Genomic DNA, 10720 nt, shown 5'->3' on the forward strand with positions numbered 1-10720 from the left:
CCAGCTTTAGAACGATTACATCACCTCCCAAATTTCCCTCATGCCCATTTAGACTCAATCCTTGTTCCCACAGCTACTGGGAGAGCACACATCTGCTTTCTGTGTATCACTTTCCTTTTTTAAAGAAAGGTCACAGCAGTAGGATCGTCTGTGGTCCTTTGTGCTGGCTTCCTCCACTTACCATACTTTTTAACGTTCATCCTGTTCACAGTGTTTCTCTTGCCAGTCCCAAATTTTTGGCCTACTTTTAGAGGAAGCAAAAATGGGTGGTAGGAAGTTTTGGGAAATTCCTCAGTAACTTAGTCTGAGCCTAGAAAAGGTGCCAAGGGTAAGTAGAAGCACACGGACAGTCTCATGTCACACTGGGATTTGAACACAGGTGACTTCTGATCTCTCTTTCTTCTGTTTTTAAAAGAAAATCAACTATATTGGCAAGACAATATGCATTTCCCCACTTTACCTGCCTGTCTTGTCTATAAACTTATATATCCATATGTTTTTGTGCTTATAGTGTAGATTAAAATGTAACAGGTCCACACTTTACCACTGAGTACTTTCTATAAAAATGATGATGTTTGCTCCCAGCCTCCATACTATCTCACCTGGAAACCGAGCAGATGTAACTGCTTTTTAAAGAGTTTAACACCATCAGTCTTTCATTTATTCAACAAAATGCAAACTCTTATGGCTCTGCTTACATTGAAATCCAGCCAGATGACTCTTAACATCCCACAATCCTAAGATTTTACATTGCAATCATGGTATTTGTTTTATTAACAGACAAAAGCAAAAACAAAACACTTCAGGAACTCAATTCTCTTTGCTAATAAGATGGTACCAAAATAATAAATATCTTCTGACACCACCCCCATCAAATCACTGGAAAGTTTATCCATAATAATATGGGGACTTTGCAGAGTGTGTTAGGATTTCTGACAAATGCATTCATTAAAACTACATCACATGTTAAAGAAGATGTGGTACATATACACAATGGAATATTACTCAGCCATAAGGAAAAAACAGATCCTACCATTCGCAACAACATGGATGGAGCTATAGGGTATTATGCTCAGTGAAATAAGCCAGGCGGAGAAAGACAAGTACCAAATGACTTCACTCATATGTGGAGTATAAGAACAAAGAAAAACTGAAGGAACAAAACAGCAGCAGAATCACAGAACCCAAGAATGGACTAAAGTTACCAAAGGGAAAGGGACTGGGGAGGATGGGTGGGAAGGGAGGGATAAGGGCGGGGAAAAAGAAAGAGGGCATTACGATTAGCATGTATAGTGTGTGTGGGGCACGGGGAGGGCTGTGCAACACAGAGAAGACAAGTAGTGATTTTACAGCATCTTACTACGCAGATGGACAGTGACTGTGAAGGGGTATGTGGGGGGGTACTTGGTGAAGGGGGGAGCCTAGTAAACATAATGTTCTTCATGTAATTGTAGATTAATGATACCAAAAAAAAAAACTACATCACATGTAAATTGCTAAAGGAACCACCTGTGAAAAATGACTGGACTGTGACAATGAGACAGGGACTGTGGGTGTAGTCAGAGCAGGGTGAGTGCCTCCAGAAAAAGCAAGGCAGGATATTTACAGTGAGAGCAATGTAACAATGGGCAAAGAAGTCCCTATAGAAACTCTGTGCTCAGCATTATGCAAAGTCAAGGTCACACTAATTCTCTAGGGTAAAGATACCAGACTAGGAATATAGACATCTTCAGTGAGATCAGTTAAAGCTCTTAAGGCCAGGAGCAACTTGGTTTGGAATGTTTGAGTGTTCTGCAAATGAAGAAGGGTATCTCAGCAAAACCTGTGACTTCACCGTAAAGAGCTCTAGCAAACAGACAACAACCCAGCCCATGGTGGGGGCAGGGCAGGTGGTACAAGTCCACACCCTAAGCCCTTTATCAGTTCCCCCAAATCCTCAACTGCCTATAAATCCCCTAGACAACGTACCACCCCGGGCTCTCTTGTCCCCTCCTGCTTGTCTGTCTGCTCACTGTATCTCTCAATAAAAGCCTCTACCTGGCTCTCCTACCTTCTGTGTTTGCTAAATTCATTCTTTGACTCCGCATCAACAAATTGGGCTGGAAGGAAGAAGTCGAAAGATCCAGGCTAAGGCGAACCTCTTTCAGTCACACTTTTCATCAAATAAAGCACAAATGAGTCTGTTTCATGTCTCTTTTGCTTATTATGGACAGGTGTGTTTAACTCACCTGTCCCTCCCGAAGGGGACTTTGCTAGGGGGTGAGTCATTGCACACACGGGCTTTCTCCCTCGGGCACCTGTGTCTCCGGGGGTGCTTTTTCTGCTGCGCTGCGTCTGGGCCCACCCGGACCAGCCAGTAGGGCTAGGAAGCAACACCCCAGGGTAGCAATCCAGAGATGAGGGACAGGGGCTGAGGGCTAAACCTGGTGGGTTCCCTGCAGGTATGCTCAGACTCTGGGAGGGTCCCCAGCAGGACCAGGCCCAATTGCCCTCAAAGGTAAACTCCTCATTAACTTAACCATTCGGCTTCTTGCTCTTTCTTATCTCACTTCCGCACTTCCTCACTTTGCTTCCAGGACCACTTCCCAGATATATGAGGCTCCAAATCCTTTGCCTCAGGGTCCACTTTGTGGGTACCCAACTTAAGACATCTATCAAAATTTAGACAAGTTATAGACTTCAAAGTGTGGGTAAAATTGCAACTTTTCCAGAATCTCTCGCCTGGCTTTAGTGCATCTGCATATCCTCGGGGGTGGAGAGAAGTTCATCTCCATATCGATGGGTATTACCTGGGCAACTGAGGGCGTGTCTGAACCTGAGAGGTTATGGGGAGGGGCTGGCTGGCTTGCCTGCTGTCTTCTTCCAGGGCCGAGGAGAAAGACGGTCTGGGACTGCAGTTGGTGAGCAATAAATGAGTTTTAAACGTTATTTCTCCCTTTGACTAATTTTGGTTTTTAGTGGTATTTTGCCCTGGGATTTCCTCTCCCTGGACTTACAAAAGGAATTCTACATTTCTTTTTAGCAGAATTTTCTGGGCCATCGTAGGAAGACCCAGAAAAAAGAAACCAAAATGATGAGAGTTACACCAAAGAGTGGCTTTGCTCTCTGCAGCTGCTGAGACCAGGGGGCCTCCCTAGCTGTGCCAGAGGCACTCAGGCCTGGTGCCTTGGGGCAGGGGCTGGACCCAGGGCTAAGGCTGGTGCACATTAAGTGGTGCAATTCTCACAACAGCCCCCGGGGTGAGTTCTATTATTGTCTTCCCCCGAGGAGGAACGGGAAGATCAAGGTAATTTGACCCACGTCACACAGCTCGGAGGGGACAGTAGGATTGCAGCACTGGCAGCCTGGCTTGAGACTGGGAGCACAGCCTCTACCATAGCCCTCAGGTGTGAGAGGTGTTTGATAAACACTGGCTTGATTTGGGAATTACAACATGTAGAGAAAGGAAAGAGGGTGGTTCACATTATCTTCAAATGTTTGAAGGCTTTGAGTTGTGAACCCCTTAGGCTGTCTGTTGAAGTCCGGGGAGTCCTTACCAGAATAACGTTTTTAAATGCATGTAAGAAACCACAGAGGATTACAAAGGAAACCAATTATATTGAAATGTATTTATCAACATACTACCAAGAATTGCGACATTGCTATCTACACATTCATTTTATTGGTGGTTGGGGTTAGGGGTTAGTTACCTGTGGAAATGGGCTCATTAGACTGACAGGCAAGGGATGATCTGGACAGCTGGATGGTTTCAGGATAGACATCAATGTGCTGGGGGGAGAGCGTTGTGTGTTCTCCTCAGTTCTTGTCCCCGCCACAGCAAAGAATTGAAGTGCAGAGACACAGTAGTGAAGCAGAGTAAAAGTTTTATTTAAAGTTACTTAATAAGTGCAGTGATCTCAGAGAGAGGAGTGCCCTGAAAGGCTGGGGGGTCCCCCTTTTAAGGATTTTTTCAGGAATGTGACAAAGGGCTAGGGGTGAGGGTGTTGGAACTTCCTAAAGGAAGATGCCACCCCAATTCACTCACGGAAGGCGTCTCTTGATGCAACAAGCAAGAGGACTTTATTCAGGAACCAGCTAGCTGGGGTCCAAGTGTCAGCCCAACGCAGCGGGTTTCAACAGGGACCCTGAGCACTCAAAACCAAAGGTTTATATAGCATTTTCAAAACACTTAACTCTTAGTAATTTTCCACAGCTGTACATTATCTTTGCAAGACATACATCCTGGGGTTAAGCGAGAGCAAGATAAGACCACTCCTCAACTGTTAGGGAGGTTCTGCACGATAAGCTTGGTATGTAGGATTAACTGACCAAGGTTAGCTGACCGAAGGCCACAGCTGCCCCCATCCCGGTGTTCATGATTAACTTGTTTTCCAAGGCCTTACCCAGTTCCAGGATTTGTTTCTTTTTTTAAGTCACAATCTTCAGAAAACTGCTTCTAGGCCCTTAAGATGGCTACTCTTATGCTAACTTATTCTCATTCTCACCTAATGCTTTAGGCTCTACATTCCCCACTTCTTCTTTTAGGCATTCCAATCATGGAATGTTTGTTTCCTGCTGTATGAGAGTACGGTATTGTTGTCTCAGCATTAGTACCTGAAAAGCACTCACTCTTTCCCTAACGAAGGCTATTAGCCGGTTTAAAATACAGGGGCCTAAGGTAAGGAGTAATATGAAAATGAGCAAGAGTCCTGCCAAGGTGGATATCAGGGTTGTAAGCCATGGGGATCGAGTAAACCAGGATTCAAATAGACCTTGGCTGGCCTCTCGCTCTCTCTTCCGTTGATCTAATTTCTCTCTAAGTTTAGACATTGAATCTCTTACTATTCCGGAATGGTCTGCATAAAAGCAGCATTCTTCTTTCAGGGCTGCACACAATCCTCCTTCTCTTAAAAACAGTAGATCTAGTCCTCGTCTATTTTGTAGCACTACTTCAGATAGGGAGGTTAAGGATTCTTCAAGTTTAGTGATGGATTGTTCTATGGTTCTTAAGTCATCATCAATAGCTGCTCTCAGTCCCACGTAATGTTGGTTCTCTTGGATAAGGGCGGCTGTCCCTGTGCCTACTCCAGCTGCAACTCCTACTCCTAATAACACAGCTAGAGTTAATGAACTGATTCTCTTCTATACCTATGTCTGGGTTCAAACTCTGTTACAAATGAGAAATCATCATGATACATCAGTCTAGGTACTAGTTGGACCATAATACAGAAATCATGGGAGGAATTGAAGGCGGAGGTGGAGATGCACGGAGTCAGTCCAGTATTGCAAGCCCACCACCCTTTGGGAGGAGGGACTAGATATCTGTTTTCACCTGAGGAGGTTATAGGTATGGTTTCATTACACAGATTTTTATGAGTCAAGGGGACCGTTCCTAGGCACTTTCCTTTCCCAGTTACTTCGGTCAGGGTTAACTTCTTGTGACTGCCCCAGCTACAGATCTCGTGGCTGGTTGTATTGTTAAAACTGCCTAACAACCCCAGTCCTTCATAATATGGAGGTCCAGAGGAAAAACATAACTAACAGGATTCGGTAGTATTAGGGTTGGTGGTGTTTAGAACCCGGAAGGCCCCCTCGAGGAGGTTGAGGAGGCATTGTCCAGTGCTAGAAAAGGGGATTACTTTGCCGGGAGTGGGGACGGCGGAAGTGGTCACAGGGTTTGCTAGTGAGACTCGGGCCTGCTTTGGGGTCGGGGTTGGGAGACGCAGCTGATCTCGCAGGACAGTATTGGGTCCTACTGGGGCAGCTGGAAGGGTCTCAACTTTAAGTCTGATAGTAAATATAAGGCCTTTGTCATCTCCAGATCTATAGTATCTAAGTCCCCCCTGTCGCCCAGTGACCCATCCATCATACTGGCATCCCTTATCACTGAACGTGATATTTAAGGGGTTGCATAGCCCTGTCTGCTCACAGTTGGGGGAAGTGTGATTTTTAACTACTTTAAGGAGGTCCCAACTAGACACGGGATTCCAATAAACATTACCCGTAGTCTCACAGCCCCAAGAGTGACAATAAAAAGATTCCAAGCCCCCACACTGTCGGGCTAGTTGGTGGGTTTGTCCGTCATGGGGGCAGACATAGAAAGTAGTGGTCTTTATCTGATTGCGTGCTCGAGGGTTCTTACACCCACTGGCCCCTGAGGAGGAGCGTTGACTTTGAGCATGCTTACCTCCTGTCTGATAGGTAACGTCTCTAGGGTTTGGTCCGTGCTGAACTTTATGGGCTTCTCTCCAGGGTGTGTCAGGTATGTCCCAGGTTTCTAATCCAGCAACTAGGGCGCAAACATCAGGGTGCAGGGACGGCCACCAGGTCTTAAGGGGGGCAATTTTAGAAACGGACCACACTGCCTCTCCTGTCTGAGAGTAAACTTGCCATGTCAACAACCTGGGTTCATGGGGATTGGGGTTCTGAAGGGTTGGAAGTAGTAGGAACATGAGCATCAGAATCACTAATAGCATGGTTCTTTCTACACAAGCGAAGCTTAAGGGGGTTATCAGTCCGAGTTACTCGCCAATCTGGGTCCAGCGGGGGTGCTTTCTTCAGATGTGAAGTGTGGACCCAGGAGGAGATGCCGTCCACTTTCACGGTGGTGGGAGTAGTCAAGAGGACGATGAAGGGTCCTTTCCACCGAGGCTCAAGGTTCCCCGTCCGATGCCGTCTCACGTAGACAGAGTCTCCCACCTGGAACTGGTGAGGTACTGAGAGGTCCTCTGGTCGATAGGCTTCCCTGATGGAGGCCCACACTTCTTTCTGCATGACTTCCAGGGCCCATAACCTTTCAAGCAGAAACTTATTAGTTACACATTCGGGGGATGTATGGAGGTGAGCCGATTTGAGCGGAGCTGGGGCTCCAAACATTATCTCAAAGGGTGTCAGTCTAAAGCGGCCGGGAGTGTTCCTGACCCGAAATAAGGCGAAGGGAAGGAGGACTAACCAATCACTTAAACCAGTCTCTATGGATAATTGAGTCAAGGTCTCTTTTAGAGTTCTGTTCATTCTTTCTACCTGTCCTGAGCTCTGGGGCCTGTATGCACAATGCAATTTCTAATCTGTCCCCAGGATCTTGGCCAATCCCTGACTCACCTGGGCAACGAAGGCAGGACCATTATTGGAGCCGATTACCTTTGGGATCCCGAACCTTGGAAATATCTCTTCAAGGATCTTTTTGGATACCGTCTGAGCTGTCTCGGTTTTGGTAGGGAACGCTTCTGTCCATCCTGAAAAGGTATCTAAGAAGACTAGGAGGTACTTATGTCCATACTTAGCAGGTTTAATTTCAGTGAAGTCAACTTCCCAGTAAGCTCCTGGCCGATCCCCGTGAAGCCTTTTCCCATATATTACTTGATGTTTGTTAACATTTACCAATTGGCAGGGAACGCAATTTCTCACAATCTCATCTGCCATTTCTCTCAAGCCAATGATGTGATAAGGGGAGCTTCGAATCAGGGATTTTAAGTTCTTGGCTCCTAAATGTGTCAACTGATGTAGGTGCCTTAAGTATTTTCCTGCCTCTTTTTGAGGCAGAATACTTTTTCCACTTCCTGACTCGTATGTCCCAAGGGGTGAGGACTTTTGAAACCCTAGCTTGTCCATCCGAGCGAGATCCTCGGGTGTATACTGGAAGCTTTTAGTACATGTGTCTTCTGGGTATGCCCGGAGAGGTAAGATATTCATTCCCTGGGCCGCTTGTTTTGCGGCTTGGTCCGCTCTCCGGTTCCCTCGAGCTATTAAAGAGTCATCTTTTTGATGTCCAGGGCAATGTATTATAGCTACCTCCCTGGGTCTATAGATGGCTTCTAATAAATCTAAAATTTCCTGTTTGTTTTTAATATCTTTCCCAGCAGAAGTTAATAGCCCTCTCTGTCTGTAAATAGCCCCATGTATATGAGCAGTGGCAAAAGCATATCGGCTGTCAGTGTAGACATTGAGTCTCTTACTTTCAGCCATCCTTAGAGCCTGAGTCAGGGCAATGAGTTCTGCTCGCTGTGCGGAAGTGCCCGTTGGAAGTCCGCTGGCCCACACGATCCAGTCATCGTCTACTACTGCAGCCCCCGCCATCCTCTTACCTCCCATAATGTAACTGCTCCTGTCTGTGTACCAAGTCAGGAGTCCCGGTCCTTTCAGGGGCTGATCTCGTAAGTCCCGACGGGTCCCTGTCTCTTCAGCCAGGATCTCCTGGCAGGTGTGAAGCACTTCTTTCCCCGAGTCAGGGAGCAGGGTAGCCGGGTTTAGGATGGCGGGCGGGGCAAATTCCACACGGTCGTGATTCAGGAGCAAGGTTTGGTAGTGAGTCATTCTGGTGTTCGACATCCATCTTTCAGGTGGTTGCCGAATTACACTCTCCAGCGTATGGGGAGCAATCACAGTAAGTTTTTGTCCCAACATAAGTTTGTCAGAATCTTTAACTAAGAGGGCCACGGCCGCCACTACTCTCAAACAGGCAGGCCATGCGCTACTTACTGGGTCCAATTTCTTTGATAAATAGGCAACAAGTCTCTTCCAAGGTCCTCATTGTTGGGTCAGCATCCCTCGAGCTACCCCGCTCCGTTCATCCACAAAGAGGACAAATGGCTTAGTCACGTCCGGCAGCGCCAGGGCAGGTGCCAACAGGAGGGCCTTCTTAATATCATCAAAGGCCTGCTGTTGTTCAGATCCCCAAACAAACGGGGCTGTCCCTTTGGTTAGGGGATACAGGGGGGCGGCTAGGGTAGCATACCCGGGTATCCACAGTCTACAAAATCCTGCCGTCCCCAGAAACTCGCGGACCTGGCGTGGAGTAGTGGGAACCGGGATCTGTGTTAAAGTCTGCTTTCGGGCTTCGGTGAGCCACCTTTTCCCTTCTCTCAGGGAATATCCCAAATAAGTCACTTGTTGTTGGCAGATCTGTGCCTTTTTGGCAGATGCCCTATATCCTAGTTTAGCAAGTTCAGTCAGAAGGGCTCCAGTGGCCTCTCGGCAGGCTTCCTGGGTAGGAGCTGCTATCAATAGGTCATCAACATATTGCAACAAAGTTACCTGTGGGTTGGAGGCTCGGTAAAAAGCCAAGTCCCGATGTAGAGCCTCGTCGAAGAGGGTGGGCGAATTCTTGAATCCTTGTGGCAAACGAGTCCAGGTCAATTGCCCAGTAGTTCCTGTGGAGGGATCTTTCCACTCAAAAGCAAACAGTGGTTGGCTATTCTGGTGCAGGCGCAGGCAAAAGAAAGCGTCTTTTAAATCCAGGACTGTATACTAGGTGTTTTCCGGGGCCAGGGAGCTTAGGAGATTATAAGGGTTTGGCACAGTGGGTTGAATGTCCTGTGTCCTCTTATTAACTTCCCTCAAATCTTGCACTGGTCGATAATCTCCTGTTCCTGCTTTCTTTACAGGCAGCAAGGGAGTGTTCCAGGGGGATTTACATTTTACTAATATCCCCTGCTCTATAAGCCTCTGGATATGGGGCCTAATTCTATCTCTGGCTTCTTTACTCATTGGATATTGTCTCACAGTTACTGGTGAGGCTGAAGCTTTCAATTCTATGACCACGGGGGGCTGATTCACAGCAAGCCCCATACCCGCCGTCTCTGCCCAGGCCCCTGGGAACTGGTCAAGCCACTCCTGGCCAACTCGGGAGGGTTCTGGTTTCTTAAAAAGGCAGTATTCATCTTCTAATCTTATAGTCAAGATACTTAGGCTCAGAGGTTTTTTCTCCTGATTAGTCACTAGAGTTTCTTCAGCTTGAAAGGATATTTGGGCCCCTACTTTGGTCAAGATGTCTCTCCCCAACAGGGGTATGGGGCATTCTGGTATGACTAGGAATGAGTGGTTTACTCGCCCCACTCCTAAGTCCACTGTACTTCGGGTGGTCCACGCATATTGTTTCTGACCCGTAGCCCCGATCACCCAAGTCTTTTTGCCAGAGAGGGGGCCCTTAGCTTGGGTCAGTACAGAATGTTGAGCACCGGTGTCTACCAGGAACTCAACGGGTTGCCCCTCCACCTTCAGGGTTACCCTGGGCTCGGGGAGGGGCTCCGAGCCCGTCTTCCCTAATCTTCATCCTCTAGCAGAGACAACACCTTCTTGGGGGGTCCCCTCGGTGGCCTCTTAGGGCATTCTTTCATCCAATGCCCCTTTTCCTTGCAGTATGCGCATTGGTCTTTCTCTAAAGGGGTCCAGTTGCTCAGGTGCCCTGCCTTGCTATTTTGGCCACTAGGGGGTGGGCGTCCTCTACCTTCTACTACTGCAGCCAAGATCCTTGTTAAATTTTTCTCATGCTTTCTATCCCTCTTTTCCTCTTTACCTTCTCTTTCTTTCTCCTTCCTCAACTCCTTCTCTTCTTCAGTCTCCCTCTTGTGATAAACTTTTTCAGCCTCTTTCAGCGATAAGTCTTGTAGGCCCTCTAATCTCTGAAGCTTCCTTCTAATGTCGGGCGCTGATTGTCCAATAAAGGCAAGGGCCACTGAAGCACTGTGCTCTTCAGAAGTGGGATCAAAGGGAGTATACCGCCTGAAGGCTTCCATCAGGTGTTCTAAGAACACTGCGGGTGCCTCAGTAGCCCCCTGACTGACCTCTCTTACCTTGGCCAAATTAGTGGGGTGCCTCACGGCCCTGCGGAGACCCGCCACCAGAGCCTGGCGATAGATGGTTAGTAGCTCCCTACCTTCTGGAGAATTAAAGTCCCAGTTGGGTCTGGTCAGCAGGAACCCCCTTTCTATATCATGAGGGAGTTGCGATGGTCGTCCGTCGG

This window comes from Manis pentadactyla, chromosome 14, assembly GCF_030020395.1.
Source record: "Manis pentadactyla isolate mManPen7 chromosome 14, mManPen7.hap1, whole genome shotgun sequence".
NCBI lineage: Eukaryota > Metazoa > Chordata > Mammalia > Pholidota > Manidae > Manis > Manis pentadactyla.